This window comes from Notamacropus eugenii, chromosome 1, assembly GCF_028372415.1.
Source record: "Notamacropus eugenii isolate mMacEug1 chromosome 1, mMacEug1.pri_v2, whole genome shotgun sequence".
Taxonomy (NCBI): Eukaryota; Metazoa; Chordata; class Mammalia; order Diprotodontia; family Macropodidae; genus Notamacropus; species Notamacropus eugenii.
In genome coordinates, this window is record NC_092872.1 from 266,117,930 (window position 1) to 266,136,113 (window position 18,184).

An 18,184-nucleotide genomic window follows, 5' to 3' on the forward strand; every position below is an offset into this window, starting at 1 on the left:
TCAACCAATTTTTATTGCATATTTGTGATTGTACTATGTTCCAAATTTCATTAAACCTGCTTATGTATCCCTTTCTATAATCAAAGGAAGGCTGCCTCCACATTTTGTTATTAGTTTTTGTGTTCATGATGTTAAGGGCCATCACTTGGGGAAATAGTCCTTTAGGACCATGAGGCCTTGATAATGAAGCCTGTGGCACCTATTTCCACAGGAATTGGGGGAGGAAAGGCGCTGTGCTCAAAGTGAAGCCCCAATTTGACAACTGCTACATAGGAAAAGAAGGGAGAGTGTGTAGAGTAGTTACTTTCGCCCATATTAATGGTTACTTCCCCCATTCCCCCCACCCCCCAACTTCTGTATCACCTGGGATTTTTAGTATAGCCCTTCGCACAGGGAATTGGGTAGAATCAGGAATTCTGAACTTCATGTAACTCTTGGCTACCAGGATTGGAGGGGGGTTGGGGTGGTGTATTGGGTTGTTCCACTATCTTAGGGCCAGAGCAAGAATTAGAAATGGTAAAGGTAGGCAGCTGCTACTAGAACAATTCTACTTACTGGCAACTGTTTTAGGAAAGGAAATGGCACAGTGGGAACATTGACATTTGCATTGGGCTTTCAGTGCACACCATTTCCAGTCACTTCTTACGGCATGTCAGTTTTGCCATATAAAGTTAAATGTGTTACAGTCAAGTAAACCAGTATTTGTTAACTGTACACTATGTGCCAGGCACAATGCTATGTTTTGGAGATACAAAAAAAGGCAAAAACAAAACAGGCCCTTTTCTCAAGGCCCTCACAGGCTAATGGGAGAAACACTATGCAAACATCTATGTATGAACAAGATACATACGGGATAAACCGGAGATAGTATCAGAAGGAAGGCATCGAGATTAAGAAGGACTAGAAAAGGCTTCTTGCAGGAAGTGGAGTTGTGGTCATGACTTGAAAGAATCTGGGGAAGCCAGGAGGCCAACTTGAGGAGGGAGAAATATCCAGGCATGGAGGACAGCCTATAAAAATTTCTGGAGGTGGGAGATGGCATTTCTTGTGGGAAGAAAAACAAGGAAGCTGATGTTACTGATCATAGAGTAAGTGGAGGACATTAAAAGCCAAACAAAAGATTTTATATTTGATCCTGGAGGTAGGAGGAAACCACTGGAATTAACTAAATGCACTCAGACGTATTGTTTAGGAAGATGACTTTGACAGCTGAGTAGAGGATGGATTTGAGTGGGCATAAACTTATCGTCCAGGCATGAGGTGATGAGGATATGGATCAGGGTGGTTGTAGCATCAGAAGAGAGAAGAGGGAACACTTGAGAGATGTTGCAAAGAACCAAATGACAGAAGTTGGCAGCAGATTGGATATCGTGACAGAGAGTGAGGAGTTGAGCATGAATGGTGACTGGGAGGATGATGGCACCTTTGATAGGATGTAGCACCAGTGTGATATTCACAGTGCCTATGGTGGCTATGAATATGCAGGCACAGTTCTGAATCATGAAATACAACATACTCTACACGTGGAAGACAGAACCAAAACATTTATTCAGACACCAGAAAACCAAATCCCTCATAGTAACAAAGAGATTGATACACAGTAACAAGGCAGAGGACAACACCAGCCCCAGGCCTTCCCACAAACCAGCTTCCTTAAGTAAAATGTCCTTCTGTCACTCATAGCCAGCTGCGTGCTTGCCTGTGTCTTTCCCAGCTCTGACTGCTCTCTAACTTCCTCTCAGCTCTGCTCTAGCTCCACCCCTTCTGCTCTACCCCTTCCTGTTCCATGTGACTTGACTTATGTGACTCAGGCTTCCATGTGAGTTAAGTAGATCACATGGGCCTTTTAAGGACAGGAACAATCTTCTCATTAAGAAGCAAAATTACATTAACAATAAGCAAAAATGCATTTTCAATACACAGGAGTAGAGAGGTTAGGAAGGATGGGAGCATTCTGAGGGAAGATAAAATGTTTTCAGTTTTGGACATGCTGAGTTTAAAATGTATACAGGATATCCAGTTCACACCTAAGTGAAATAATATAGAGGGAGAAGAGAAGGGCCAAGACCAAGTCCTGGGGCACACCCATAGTCATCAGGTTCAATGTGGATGAAGATCTAGCAAAAGAGGCTTTGTTGTAGGACAGGTAGGAGGAGAATCATGAGAAAGCAGTGCCTGAGAAACCTAGAGAGGATTGTGATCAACAGTATTGAAAGCTGTAGAGATATCAAGAAGAGGGAGAATTAAGGAAAAGTCAAAGGATTGGGCACTTGAGTGCTCTCTCTAGTTATCAAGGAGAATAAGAGAGAATAAAGGAAGTGGGGGCATTGATTGAAGGAATTTAGTCAAAAATAGTGTGGAGATCTGGGCTGATGGTAGGGATGGATGGATCAAGTGAGGGTCTTTTGAAAATGAAGGAGACATGAGAATGTTTCTAGACAGTAGGGAAACAGCCAGAAGACAGGAAGAAAGTGAAGTTAAGTGGGATAGTGAGGACACTATAGGAGCCAGTCCTCTGGAGGAGATGGAATGAAATGGGATCACTTGTGCACGGAAAAGGACTTAGCCATGGGAAAGGGAAGGGTTACCTTTTCATGGGAGACAGGAGTGAAGAAAGAGATAATGACAGAAAGCATCTAAAGAGTGAGATGAGGAAGGGAGAGAAGAGGGAGGTCATCTTTTTCTGAATGTTTGCAGGTTGCAGTATTTCTTCTTTGTTGTGGGAGTTCTGAATTGTGATCATAAATCTGGGACTTAAGAGTTCCTTTCAGAAGATGAACATCAGACTATCGTTTTTTAGACTTGGGTTTTAACTTTGTGAATTTGTAATTTCTAAATTTGTGATTTCTCGAAATATGATGTCTAACTCCTTTTTAAAGTCATTGTTAAGTGAGTATGACAATTCCTAAATTATCTCTCCGTGACTCATTTTTCAGGTCATTTGTTTCTGATATCTTATAGTTTCTTATATTTTCCCAATCTTTTGGTTTTGTTATTATAGATATTTCTGTCTCATCATCATTGATTTCTGCTAGTTCTATTTTAGTCTTTTACTTGGGTCATATTTACTACCTTCACTAATGGATTATTTTTCTTCAATTCATTTTTCCAGAGCTTTCATTTCATTTTTATCTCTTGCTTCATATCTTCTAGGTATTCATTTAATCATTGTGGAAAATATATTTTTTCTCTTGGAGTTTCTGCTTGCAGTTGTTACTGAAGTTTTTCTCTCCTTATTGGGGGTAGCTCTAGATTAGTAATGATTTTCTATATTGGTTGCTGTCTTCTTTGGTTACTCTTTCTCTTTAGATTTCATTTTTGAATTGGGATTTGAGAGAGGGATGTTTGATCCTACTTCATCTCTCCCTGGGTCTCCTGGATTCCTGTGCTGAACCACCTTCCAGTATTAGTACCCGCCATGGACTTTTGAATTTCAGTTCCCTGGATCTTCAGGACCATTTATGGTGATTCAGAACAGAGTGCTAAGTCTCTTGGGGACCTTGGGTATCATGGATCAATCCATTATTGCACTGACCATTGCCTCAGCTACCGTTGATCCCTGATGCTTCTGGGGGTCTTCCAGGTACATCTTTGTAGGTTTGCAGCCATTCTAGGGCTCTCTGGGTCTGCTACCCCTGGATCAAATGCCCTGCAGCTTGTACATCTGTCCACCTCTGGCTTCTTTTTAGTCATACTGAAATGACATCTCTGCCTGTTTGCTTGCTTGTGGTTGGCTTTTTGGTGTACTCCTCTTTTCTGGCCCTTTGGTTGCTGGCAAACTTCTGTTAAGGAGCATCATAGTGCCATTAACATAATTAGGGAATGTGGATGATGATTAATTGAATTTTGGAAATGTTGAGTTTGCAGTGCTTATAGGTCATTCCTAAGTGAGTCATAGGATCATAAATGTAGAGCTGGGAGGGATCTTAGGCACTATTGATGTCAGCCCCTCATTTTGGAGATTAAATGACTTGCCCAGGGCCACCTGCTAGTCTGAATCAGGGTTTGAATTCTTTATTTCTGATTTGTTCAGCAGTCTGTCCACTGGCCCCCTGGTTTCCAGTGTTTAGTTAAGAGAAGTGGAATCAGAGCTTTGGCAAAAATTGATTTAGATATATAGGTTTAGGAATCATCTGCACATATGTGATCATGTGTGCACATATAGTTAAGATCAAAGAAATTGTGGGAACAGAGACGAGTAGTAGACTGAGAAGAGAGCCTTTTGAGATGATACACTATCCTGAATAAAGGCTGGGAGTTCTTATCTATACAAAGATTTGTAATGTCTTTTAAAGCACTATCAGCAGAGACTGTTTATTGAGCACTTACTATGTGCAATGAGGGATGTAAAGAAAGGCAGAGAAAGACTTCTTGCCCTCAAGGAACTCACAGTCTAATGGGAGAAACAATATGTAACCATCTATGTACAAATAAATTATGTCCAGGGTAAATTAGAGGTCATCTCAGAGGGCCAGCATTAGGGAAGTCTCCTTGCCAGATGATGACACCATCTGGGACTTGAGGGAAGTTAGGGAGAGCAGGAGACAGATAACATGAGGGAGAAAACTCCAAGCATTGGGGACAGCCAGGGAAACTGGGTAGAGTCAGAGCTGGAAGGTTATGGGAGAGGATGAGCAGGGAGGCTTACTTCTGAGGAGGGGATTTTAAGCTTGGAAGGGGCCAGGTTATCCTAAAAGTAATAGGGAGCCACTGGAGTTTATGGAAGAGGAGAGTGGCGTGGTTAGACTTGTTCTGAGAGTTCATTCAATTTCTTGTTGTAAGGGTAGTCCCATATAAGTTGTTCTCCTAGTGTGTTACAGCCCTGACGCTATGGAAAGTAGTATATGGTAAAGCACCAACATAATAGTGATAATAGTAATGCCTTAAGTTTACAGAGTGTCTTCTTGAGGAGGACTCAGAGTACTTGAGTATCTTGTATTATCTGCTGTTACAATATTCTAGTAAATTAGGGAGCAAGCAATCTCCCTTTTAAGGGGGAATCATCAGCTTCAATGTCCTACCCAAGGTCCTAAAGCCAATCTTTGATAACCAGGTCTTAAACCAGGTCTCCTGGGCCTGTTCTTTTTTTCTTTCCCTTTCATGAAGTTTTCTACTTAAGACACTGGCTCCAAAAGCTCAGCTAAGATTTTGGAAATTATGGCTGTGATTTTCAGTGTGGTTAGTTAGCAAAGGAACAGTTTATATATGGTGTGGGCAGAGAACTGGTATCTTAAAGGACACTTCATCAGTGACCATTGTGTTGTGACCTCAGAGATGGGTCCAGTGAGCTCTTCCAGGGCTTCTGGACCTGCATCTCTTTATTTTTCTATTGAATTCAATGGATTGGCTTTGTCCATTTGATTGGCACCACAAAACAGACTTCTTCAAAGCACCCTCCATCAGCGTCCTCCACACATTCTTCTTTCTGCCACACGGCTGGCATGGCCCTGTTTTATCTCAAGGATGTGCCTTTGATCCAAGGAGCTTGTGTGTGTCTCCCAGAGGAAACGATGAAAAATCTGGCTTTCCTATCTTCCCATAAAGGCCAGAGACAGGATAAAAACGATTCTGTTGATGTCGGGTGTATCCTTATTGTCACATTTAGAAGCTCACTTGGATTGTGGGACACAAAGATTTTAAGTTCGGTGGTGCTAACTTATTTGACTGTCACAGGACTCGGGGCTATCTGATGAATATATTCTTAAAGCCATTTTTTCCGAGGAGGCCGCGAAGGTGGCCTGATGCCCCTGCCTGCGGGCCAGGGAGACCCTGCGTACAGAACCGCCTCCTCAAGGTGTGGTCTAGAAAGGGAGGGCTGGCCCCCGGGATCGGACCCGTCAGAACCGGATCCGGCTCTGCCTTGTGACCGACTGCACTTGAGCGGGCACTTCTCCAGCGAGGGGGGCGTTTTCTGCTGCTCCTCGTTCTCCCCTCCCCCAGGGGCACATCGGGCGAGACTGTGTTTAAAAAACAACAAAAAGCCCTGCGGTCGGCGGGGCTTGGGCGGCCCGCTCGGCATGGGCGCCGCTGCGCAGTAACCTTGACGCCAGACCCACGGCGTCCTAGCGGCCTCCAAGGACGAGGTTGGAGGGGCGGCCCGGCAGCCCTCCCCCCGCCAGCGGCTCCCACGGCCTCGCGCCCTCCCTGCTCTTCCGGGTGGCGCCGTGACCCCCTCCCCCCTCGTCGGGCGGGCACTCTTTTCTGTCTCCGCTCCTCTGCAGGCGGAGGGAGACGAAATGTAGTTCCGCACCGATACGCCGCCGTAACCATGGTAGCGTAGGGGGGCAGCTGCCGCAGCGGAGGCGGAGGGGAGGGAGCGCAGGCTCGGAGCGCGGCTCCACCCCCGCCCCCACCCCTGTCGCCCCAGGGTGCCCCTCGTGGGGGGCCACACGGGCTGCCTTGGCAGGGGGAGATGCGCCCTGAGCTGGGGGCTGCCGATTCCCGGGCGTAGTCGGCGGCAGCGGTGGCCGCGGCGGCGGCGGCGCATCGAAGGGCGCGGCGAACCTGCTGGAAAGCTGAGGTCATCCGTCGGCGGAGCGGACCGGACCGGATCAGAGCTCCAGCCGGAGCTGGCGGTGAGATCGAGACCCTGGCCCAGGGACCGGGCGGCCCGGGGCCAAGGAGCGAGCCCGGGCCAGCGGCGCCAGCGTCCTTCCTGTGGTCTCGGAGGGCGACCACCGTCAGGCAGGCCGGCGGGCGTGGGGGCCGGGGCGGGGGTTCGGCCCCCCCGGGCGGAGCCCTTTGGCTGGAGCCGAGGGGGCCGGGGGTCCGCAGGGAGACCCCAGAGAGGGGCGTGGGCGGCTAATCCTGAGCCCGTGGTCCCAAGAAGGGTCCGAATAGCCGGGGGGGGGGGGCTCTGGGTGGAGGGGGATGGGATGGGCGACCTAGGGAGAGACAGAGACGTGGGGGATGGAGAGAGACAGACAGGGGGGATGGGATGGGGGAGAGACAGAGACTTGGGGGATGGGCGACAGAGAGATAGATAGAAGGGGGGATGGGATGGGGAGAGACAGATGGGGGGATGGGATGTGTGATAGAGGGACGGAGACGAGGGGGATGGGATGTGCGACACGGGGAGAGACAGAGACATGAGGGGATGGGCGACAGAAAGAGACAGTGGTGGGGGGGATGGGATGAGGGGATGGGATAGACTACCGAGATTGAGGGGGGATAAGATGTGTGATAGAGGGATAGAGACGTGGGGGATGGGATGCGACACAGGGAGAGACAGAGGGGGATGGGATGGGATGGGGGAGACGGGCGGGGGGGATGGGATTGTGATCGAGACTGGGGGATGGGATGCGACACAGGGAGAGGTGGGGGGATGTGCTATAGAAAGACGGGGGATGGAATGGGCGACACAGAGAGAGACATGGGGGATGGGATTGCGACACAGGGCCACACAGATACACACACACACATGCAGGGGATGAGATATGCGACACAGGGAGAGACAGAGACAAGGGAGATTGGATGTGCGACACAGGGAGAGACGTTGGGGAATGGGATGTGCAACACGGGGAGAGACACACAGAGACAGGGGCGGGTGAGATGTGCCACAGGGGGAGAGACAGAGACGGGGATGGGATATGCGGCACAGGGAGAGACAGACAGGGAGAGACAGACGGGGGATGGGATGTGCGGCACCAAGGAATTGCGACACAGGGCCACACAGATACACACACGCAGGGGATGGGATGTGCGACAGAGAGACACACAGATACACAAGGGATGGGATTGCGACACAGGGCCACACAGATCCACACGCACATGCAGGGAATGGGATGTGCGACATGGACACACAGATACACACACGAAACGGGATTGCGACACAGGGACACACAGATACACACACACATGCAGGGGATGGAATGTGCGACACAGGGACACACAGATACACACACACACAGGGGATGGGATTGCGACACAGGGACACGCAGATACACACACACACAGGCAGAGGATGGGATGTGCGACACAGGGACACACAGATACACACACACAAAATGGGATTGCAACACAGGGCCGCACAGATATACACACACACATGCAGGGGATGGAATGTGCGACACAGGGACACACAGATACACACACACAGGGGATGGGATTGCAACACAGGGCCACACAGATACACACACACACATGCAGGGGATGGGATTGCGAACTCAGGGCTACACAGATACACACACACATGCAGGGAATGGGATGTGCAACACAGGGACGCACAGATACACACACATAGGGGATGGGATTGCAATGCAGGGCCACACAGATATACACACACATGCAGAGAATGGGTTATGCGACACAGAGACACACAGATACACACACACACAGGCAGAGGATGGGATATGTGACACAGGGCCACACAGATACACACACACATGCAGGGAATGGGATGTGCAACACAGGGACACACAGATACACACAGGGGATGGGATTGTGATACACGCACACTTGCAGAGGATGGGATATATAACACAGGAACACACAGATACACACACATGCAGGGGATGGAATGTGCAACATGGGGAGAGACACATACACATGGGGGATAGGATGTGCAACACAGGGACACACAGATACAGGGGATGGGATTGTGACACAGAGCCACATAGATATACACTTAGGGGATGCGATTTGTGACATGGAGAGAGACATAGACACGGGATGAGATGTGCGACACAGGAAGACATACACACAGGGTACAGGATGTGTGACAGAGGGACACACGCGCTTGCCCCAGGGCTTCCAATATTCAGGGTGATGAAAACAGATTCTGAAAATGGATAGTTAGTGGCTTAAAGCATTTATTAAGAGAAACTAAAAAATTAGGAGCAAATAGTTCTTAATTATATTACTGTACTACATAAGCAGCCTTTGATGTTTTTTAGGGAAAGGTTGTCTTTTTTAATTTTTGAGCAGTTCTTTGTAGATTGGTTTCATATGCTTACAGATCTCTGATTGCATTGCAGTGTTTATTTTAAAAAATGTAAACAGAGATGGTTTCTTTTGGCAAAAGATTTCTTTGTTATAAGCAACAAGCAGAAGGCTATGTGTGGAAAAAAAACCCTTTAAATTTCCTTTTATTTTGCTGCACATAATGGATCTAGGAGTAAATTACGGCAGTAGTATAATTATTTTTGTAACAGATAGCTTAAATAATTCTCAGTTGTATAAATTAGGTATATTCAATTTGCCCCTCTCTTTCCTGAGATGATCTTAGCCTTTGGCTAGAACACTAAACCAGTTTTACATTTTGAAATTATTTCAAAATGAATAAATGTGTTGTCTTTTGTTTTTTAACAATACCTGATAGCTGAATGAAAATTAGAAAATGTAGTTTTAAAATGTAAATATTGATTAGAACAGTTGAATTACTGTTTGCACATTAGAAAACTAATGTGCCACTGTAATTTTTATTTTTTGACGTTATTTTAAAGAGCAATAAAGTAGAAATCTACCACATTCTGGTGTCTTAGATTTAGTTTTCCTACATGAAATTTTAAAGAAAATCAATTCATGCCCCAAGTGTTATATATGTATTATAGATACGATACATATTGATATGTGTGTATCATTTGGGAAAGACTTTTTCATAGTACCACCATCCAGTATAGGGTATGAAGCTGGATGAGTATTAGGTATGAGCTAAAAAATAATTTGTAGCCTTTGAAAATAATTTTTCTCCATTTTGAACCATTAGAATGTTGGTAGAAATAATACATTTATACTATTTGGACAATGAAAGTTGTCCAGAACACCTTGGAAGGGTGTGTTGCTAATGTATCTGGCAGCCTTCCCTTGGCAAATGAAAATGCTCCTATTTCTACAGTGTGCTAAGTTTCTTCACCTCAAGGCTGTTCACCAACTTGTTTATGTGAAGTATGGAACAATTTAGGTGAAACTCACAGTACTCTCTTTTTCAGAGTGCACTTATTAGTGCGTTCAGGCCTATAAAGATTCAGTGGAAAATGATGGTCAAAGAGGGAAAATTACTAACCCATAGATGACCAGCCCATCAAAAATGATGACATATCAAAAAATTAAATGTCAAAATATACATACTTATAAATAACTACATATATAATCTTGCATGAGTTAGGCAATATATAAATCCTTTAACCTTGCGATCACAATGCTAATTTCCCTCCCACATTCCTTTTCACACCCAAACTCTCAGAAAAATATATATGCTCCTTGCCTTATCTTCTCATTTCATTCAGATTTTACAGAATGACTTCTAACCCCACCACTAGACTCAAACCATTCTCTTCAATTTAATCAGTTATGTCTAAAAAAAAAATTAATGAATTTTACTGATTTTTTTTGGTATTTTACAAAGTTTCCCATCTCCTTCTCCAAAAAAGCTATCCTATATAATAAAGCATTTTTTGGGGGGGTGGGGTTTGACAAGGCACTTAGGATTAAGTGACTTGGCCAGCGTTACATAGATAGTAAGTGTCAAGTGTCTGAGGCCAGATTTGAACCAAGGTCCTCCTGATTCCAGGGGGCGGTACTCTATCCACTTCACCACCTAGCTGTCCCTACATTTTTTAAACAAAAGAAGTAGTAAGAGAAAAACACTCAAAACAGTGATCAGTACACTGAAAAAATTGAAAATACATGTGCCACTCTAATGGACCTCCCACCTTGCATCTTTTCATCAATTTTCTTTTGAGTCATATTTATGTTTTGTAATTTTGTAGCATGATCTCTTTATCACTAACTTTAGTGATTTTTTTTTTCAGTCCTCATCTTTCTTCAACTGAAGCTGCTCTCTAGAGTTATCAAGGGGTTCTTAATCGCCAGATCTCTCTCTTTTTTGCTCCTCATTCTCCTGGACTTCTCTACAACATTGAGCACTCTTGACCATCATCTCTGCCTAAGTATTCCTTCCTTTTTCTGACAATGTATTCTTCCAGTTTCCTTACTCATTTGAACACTGTCTGCTTTACTGTATCATCATCCCTGACTGTCCTTATCTTTGAGTTTTCCATAACTCTTTTTCCTCCCTGTTCTCTCTTAGATATGTCCTATAGGTTCAAAGAACACATCTATGCCAATGACTCCCAAACACACATAACCCATCCTTCTTTCCTTCTTTTTTCCCTCACCACCTCCACAACCCCTATGGGGCATCCTCAGCTCTCTGCTATGCATGGGAACTTCATTGTGTCCAAAATGAATTTATGATCATTTTCCCCAATCCCCCTTCCTTCATTTTGCTGCCTTTATAGCATAATTCTTTTGGATTCTACAAACATTTGGAGCAATTCATATTATGGAAGACTTTGCCTGCCTGCCATTAAAAGTCTTTGTGAATTCTTGAGTGGACTAATGAAAGTTATTGGGGATTACCAATTCCTTTTCTAAGGGTAAGGGGAAGAAAATTAACCTTGGAGCCACAAAATCTATTATCTCTTTATAAATATTTATCTTTCTAATATAGATTATGGTTATGAAAAGATTTTTTGGCATATTTTAAATAATCTCACTATTTCCTAAGAAATAGATTGAAATAGAGTTCTCCTATTGCTGTCAAATAGAATATTTTATATTCCTAAAACACTGTGGCCTGAGTGAATCCAAAAAATGACATTTTAAATGAAGAAAATTCTTTTCATAGTGTACAAGAATATATAGTATTCCACAAAAAATTGTCAGCTAGCTTATTCTAATTTACTCATTGATTAGACTCATGGATTTTGTAGCATGAGAAGGGAATCTATAAATAATGTATTTCAAACCCTTCATTTTCAAATATATTTATACTATATTTCAAACCCTTCAGCTGAAAAAACTAATTCTCTGTGGCTTACTAGAAATCAGCGTGGTTAGTACAATATGTGAGATCCCTTGGTTGCATGTGCAGGTTGCTTCCATGACATTATTACTGTTTTTACATTTGAAAATTATAACAGCTATTTTTTAATCCTGAAAAATATTGAAAAGTTTGTATTTCTAGTATGCTGAATGCTTTGGGCACTATTTTCAAGATGGTGTGTTGCTCTCAATGACAAGTTATAAATAATAGTTTAATTTTTAAAAAATTTACTTTTCACTATAGTTTTACACCATAGAGTCTTGATCATAGTAAATAATGGCATGTTATTTATCAAACAGTTTACCTTCAGAGAACTGGGTAAAACAATGATTTCCTATTGTTGTGTTACAAAGATATGTGATGAACTATTGAAGGTATGAAACTACTGTATAAGGGTTTGAGAGTTTGTTTCAACTTACAGGTTCTGGGGAGGACACATCTACCCTTAAGGGCTGATGAAGTTGATTCTTCTTTAAATCTGTTGGATGGATCCTACAATATCATCCATGAGTTGCAGTTAGTATTTCCTTAATGTCATAGATATCCTCTAGCAATTAGCACCCTGATATCCTTTAGCTGATTAACTTTTATAAAGTGATAATTATTGCAAAACTATTGCAACGACATGAGTTCCAAAGCATTGACACCCCCCTCCCAACACTATGAGTATACTTTCCCTCCTCCCACTCAGTTCCTGAAAAGAGTAGACTCAAACTGCCCTGTTAGTAAGATGTTGGGAGATTAAAATGAGATACCATTTGTTAATATAGTGCCTGGCACATAGTAGGTACCTAATAAGCTCCCATTCTTTCTCCTTCCCCTTAAGCTTAATGCTTTGACCACAGAGCCTTTGTTGCACTGAGTTTACTTCCTGATGTAGTGTTAGTCTGCTCTAGAGGATATCTCCTCTTTAGCTGGACTAGTTTATGCCCTCATTCTTTAGGGCCTCTATTCGACCTTCCCAGTGCAGTGTGTTCATCCTCAAGTCTTGTGATGTATCACAGCTATTGTGACCTTTCAGTCCTCCCTAGGTTGTAGCAATATGGTGCTCTTGTACCTAGGGCAATAACTAATAGACAACAAAAGACAATAGAAGCCACGGTGGGACCATCTGTTCATTAGCCACGTGGCAGGCTGTGGAGATAAGGCCTGAAGTCTCTTTGCTTGGGGAGGCCTAGAACTGTAGTCCTTACCTCCTTTTAGCACCTCTGGGAACAAAGACCAGAGCCTGATTAGTGTCTTTTGAATATCCCCCAGCTCATTCAGTCAAACATTCTTTTCATTTTGTCCTTAGTGGACTAGAACTAAATATAGGATTTCTGTGCATTCTCCAAAGGCTTTGTGGATATTCCACCAACTGCATGCACTTCTCATACTTACTGTTGGGATACAGGAGGTTGCAAAAGAGTTTTTAAACTGTTTTGAGTGATGTCTGCATCAGTAGAATGAGAGCTCACCCCTAACACCCCTCCCCCCATGATTAATTTGGAAAAGACTTTTTATATTTGGATATGTAAGATTGTGTTAAAGTAAATTTGCAATAACTCCTCAAGTAAGTGTGGTATTAGATACTATAGTAATGCATCCTTTTAGGTTTCCACAGTATTATATTCTTTTATTTGTAAAACATCGTTTTATTATATTTAGGGATGCTTACAGTAAATCTCCAGATTTACAGGGAGAAGTAATTTCTTTGGAAACATGGATGAAACATTTTAAAGCTTAGTTTTAGCTCAGGAAAAATTGAACCTCTTTCATATCTACACGTGAGCTAAATTGTGTTTTCAGTAATGACTTCCTTACAATGTTTACAAATCTTAAGGTTGGTTTCATTACTTAGGCAAAAGACTGGTGTTTGTTTAGCATCTTAAGGTGCTATACGTTTGAGAAATTGCCATCATAGGATGATCAGTAGACTTGACAGTTTTTCCCTTGTTTTGTTGACATAGAACCTCACTTCACATAGTACTATGACCAAAAAAATTTAATGCTGAAAAAAGTCTTTTGAAAAAAATTTGGGAAATTTCTCAAACTAGTAAAATCATGTATATTTCATATGAGATGATTTTTTTCAGTTTCGTGTTTTAGAATTCTTGCAGTCACTTTCAGAATGAATGACATATATTTTTTAGTAAGCCTTTAGAGAATATATCCAAAGTACATACAGAGTATGCTGGAATCGGAAAAGACTTTCAGAATGAGTTTACACTGGAGTTGAAACTTGTAGGAAGCTTCTGTTTGGAAGGGGTAAAGGGCTAGTCTGTGCCAAGGATGAGCAGCTGCTATCCATGGTCCTGTGGGGAAGAAGAAGGTCAACTTGGATTGAGTGCCTGAAGGGTACTAATGCAGAAATAGTGCTTGAAAGACAGATTGGGACTACTGGGCAAAAGTGCTTTAGTGTTGGAGGAATTTGTTTTTTTGTTTTTTTTTTTTGCTAGAAGCAGCAGAGAGTGACTGGAACTTCTTTAGCCAGGGCCTTGACTTGGTCAGACCTGAGCTTTAGGAATAGCAATTGGGCTGCTGTCTAGAGCATAGATTTGGAGTGGGGAAAGCGATAAGTGAGGTAGGGAGCCCCTTTAACAGCCAGTGCCTGCTGTGTACTATGCCCTGTGCTAATAAGTGCTGAGGATGCAAAGTCACAACACAGTCCCTGTCCTCAAGAAGCATACAATCTAATGGGAGAGCCTAGTCAGACAACTGTGGGCAAAAAAGATGTATAGGGAATTAATAGAACCTAATCACCAGATGGAAGGCCTCAAGCATTCTGAGGAGATTGGAAAAGGCTTCCTGTAGAAGGTGGAATTTAAACTGGAACTTGAAAGGAAGCCAGGAAGCAGAGGTGAGGAGGGAGAACACTCCATCCATGTATGGGAACAGCCAGAGAAAATTCCTGGAACCAAGAGGTGGATTGTCTTGTTCAAAGAACAATGATGTAGGTAGTGCCACTGAACCAAAGAGTTTGGGAGAGAGGGGAGGTGAGAAGGGGGATGTCTAAAATGTGAAAATACTGGAAAGGTGAGGGTTAGGTTATGAAGAGCTTTGAATGCCAAACAGGAATCTCTACGTGATCCTGGAAATGATAAGGAATGATTGGAGTTTATTGAATATGGAGGTGATATGGTTGGATCTACACGTTAGGAAAGTCACTTTGCCAGTGAATAGAGGATGGGCTGATGTATGACAAGACTTTGTGTAATGGGATGCATGAACCAGCAAACTATTGGCAGTAGTCTAGGTGGAAGGAGATGAGGGTGTGTATTAGGATGGTGTGGCAGCATCAGAGGAGAGGGTGATAAAAAAGGTGACACCATTAACAAGTTATTATTACTTCAGTGCATTTGACACTGTGAGTAGAGGAAAAGGGGACATGTTTCAGATTGTGAAGATTGAATGGATTTAAATTATATATGAGATTGACTATATACATACACTTCTCTTATTTATTGTTTTACTTGTCCATATTTCTTTGAATTGTTTTTATTGATCCCTGTATGTTTGAACACTAATACTCATTTACGTGCATTTTAGAAATCTAAGATATTTTTAAAGGCAACTGGAAAACATCTCTAGATCTCATGATTAGCAACAAGATGATGCATGACACCATGTGAAACTTTCTCTAAGAATAGGATTTTAAAAGATGTAGGATGTTCAGCTGCTTAGTTGTGGGAGCTGAATGAACACTATGAGCTCTGTTTTCTGAGACTTCATCAGTTAATTCCATCAGGAAAGGGAGAGCTTTGGTTAATGAAAGTTACTAGATGAATAACGTGATACATCATTTGCAAACGGAAATACTTTGCTACAGGTGCTAATTTTCCTTAGGGCATTGCAGTTGCTTTTCATTCTGCTAGAAGTAGAAAGAAAAGGATATTCTTAAGGTGACTTTTTAGTACAGTTGAATGTAAAAAGATAAAATACAGATCAAATGCCTAATCTTTTTGTTACAAACTAAGTTTCATTCTTTTGTACTCATTTTTACATGTTATTTTTTAAAAAGGCTTTTTGATAAAAAAAGAAAAAAGTCAAAAGTTGTGTGTCTGTGTCTATATCTGTGTACACACACACACACACACACACACACACACACACACACACACACACACAATATCCAGGTTTCACAGTCTTGTTACCCAAAAATAGCTATAGCTTTTTTTTAATTAAGTGTATTAAAGTATATTTCTTTAAAAGAAAGCACTGAACTTTGGATCAGATTTTTAAGTGTTAAGAGTTTTGATTATAACTCTGAAAGAATAATTTTCTTATCCATGTGATGTACCTTCAGTTGAGGAAGATTTTAATATGTTTAACTACAGCAAAATATTACTGATGTTTGATGTATCATATGCATTCATTGTGCTGACAGATATAATTCAGCAAATTTAGCTTTTAAAAAGCTAAATTTAAATGTGAGTTAATTTTCAGATTGTAGAAAGTAGTGTATATTTTCTTATTTAGTGTAATAAAAGAAGCACTTGACTTAATTATCAAGCCTTTTTGGCATTAGTGCCAGATATTGTGCTATATTACTATAGATTATAGATATAGTGATATAAATGAAACAGCTCCTGCCTTCAAGGAGCTTACATTCTATTAGGAAATGAGGCACACATAAATAAAAGTACATTCAAAATATAGACAACGTAAATGCAAGGTAATTTTGGGGGAAGACAGAAAAATATTGGATAGCTGGAGGGATGACCTGTTGTAGTGGTACCATTCCTGCTACTGGGAAGGTTGAAGCTGATGGTTTACTAATTCAGGAGTTCTGAGCTGTGGAAAGGCTAAAAAATGATCAGGTATTACACTAAGTACAAAACCAATGTAGTGAGCCCCTTGCCTGCCTGCTTGTGGAGAGGTTATAACTGCTCTGTATCAGAAAAACTGAGCTGGCTCAAGTTAAAACTTCGGTGATGATCAGTATTGTGGTTGGACCTGAGAGTGGTTATTATACTTCCAGGCTGGGGAAAAAACAGAGACTCACACCCTCCTTTCCACTCCCCTCCCCCCAAAAAAAGCTTGGAAGGGAGATAAGGAAAGCCTTTAATGTACTGGTATTTCAGCTGTGCTTTGAAAGTAACAGGAACTCTACAAGTTGAGTTAAGGAGGTAGAAGTGGGAAGAGGACTGGCCTGTGCAGACTCAGAGATTGGAGATGAAAAGAGGTGTGAGGAAAAGTAGGCTAGCCTGTGGGGTGCCCTGAAGGGAGTGATGCATAATAACCCTGGAAAAAGAGGTTTAGGACTACTCGCAGGTTAGGGATGCTTTTTGAGCCTCAGTTTGTAAAATGAAACTTGTCTTGTTGCTGTTGGATAGATCTATAGATTCCCCATATAAGGGATGAGAGGGGTTAAAAGTGGCAACAGAGAGAAGGTGGGGCTACTCAGTTGTAATTTCATTTCTGTTTTCTCTGCGCAGGAGAATTCAGTGAGCATTGGAAATGACAGAGCAGAAATAGGCAACAGGAAATGGGTACCCTCTTTGTAAGAAAGGAGATAGGAAGAGAGGAACGTCTAGTTGCTTTTGATAAATTCAAGTCACCTAGGCCAGAAGAACAGCTATCTGAATACTAGAGGAAAAAAATGGCAGATTAACATTGCTGAGCTACTGTATTGTGATTGCTGATATTTGAAAGATTATGGAGAATAGGAGAGTTAGGATCCATTTTTTGCTATTTTTGCCAACAGTTTCTGTGATATTGGAATTAATTTTCTCTTTGATTTAGTTGTTTGATAGAATTCACTTGTGAAGCCATCTGGTCCTGGAATTTTTTTGTTGGAAGTTCGTTTATGATGTTTGATTTCTTAAAATTGTGTCAAGTTGTGCTGTATGATTGTAATGAAAGATTGTGCTGTAAGAAATTACAAACAGGATGGTCTCAGAAAAATATGGGAAGATTTACGTGAACTGATGCAAAGTGAAGTGAGCAGAACCAGGAGAATATTACACATAGCAACAGCAATTTTGTAAGATTTTTCAACTGTGAAACTTAACTACTTTGATCAAGGCAGTGATCCAAGACAATTTCAAAAGGTGCATGATGAAAAATGCTATCTTTTCCAGAGAGAAAACTGATGAATTCTGAATGCAGATTGAAGCATACTTTTTTGCCTTATTTTTCTTGTTTTTTTCCCTATATTTTCTTTTGCAATATGGCTAATAAGGTAATATTTTTTGCATTACTTCATATGTATAATTGATGTATTGCTTGCCATCTCAAGGGGTGGGGAAGAGGCAGGAGGGAGGGAATTAAGAACTCAAAATTTTTAAAAATGTAAACACTTCAAAATATAATTGGGAAATATTTAATGAAATATATTCTTTAAAAAGAAATTAGGTTGCTTAAATTTTCTATTCT

The 18,184-nt window shown here is 42.0% G+C and overlaps 1 protein-coding gene across 12 annotated transcripts in view; it reads left to right on the top strand.

The window, feature by feature from the left end:
• The window catches only part of JMJD1C (jumonji domain containing 1C), a 241,669-nt gene that overhangs the window by 32,857 nt on the left and 190,628 nt on the right, over window positions 1-18,184 (top strand). For 4 of the 12 annotated variants that reach the window (XM_072628839.1, XM_072628822.1, XM_072628829.1 and 1 more), the window contains exon 1: window positions 6,214-6,575. The exons of 3 other annotated variants lie outside the window; for them this stretch is intronic. The gene's annotated coding sequence lies outside the window, so the exon portion shown is untranslated. Of the gene's footprint in view, window positions 1-6,213; window positions 6,685-7,354; window positions 12,344-18,184 lie in introns of those variants that run through there. 5 more of the 12 variants (XM_072628828.1, XM_072628820.1, XM_072628835.1 and 2 more) reach the window with 3 other exon arrangements.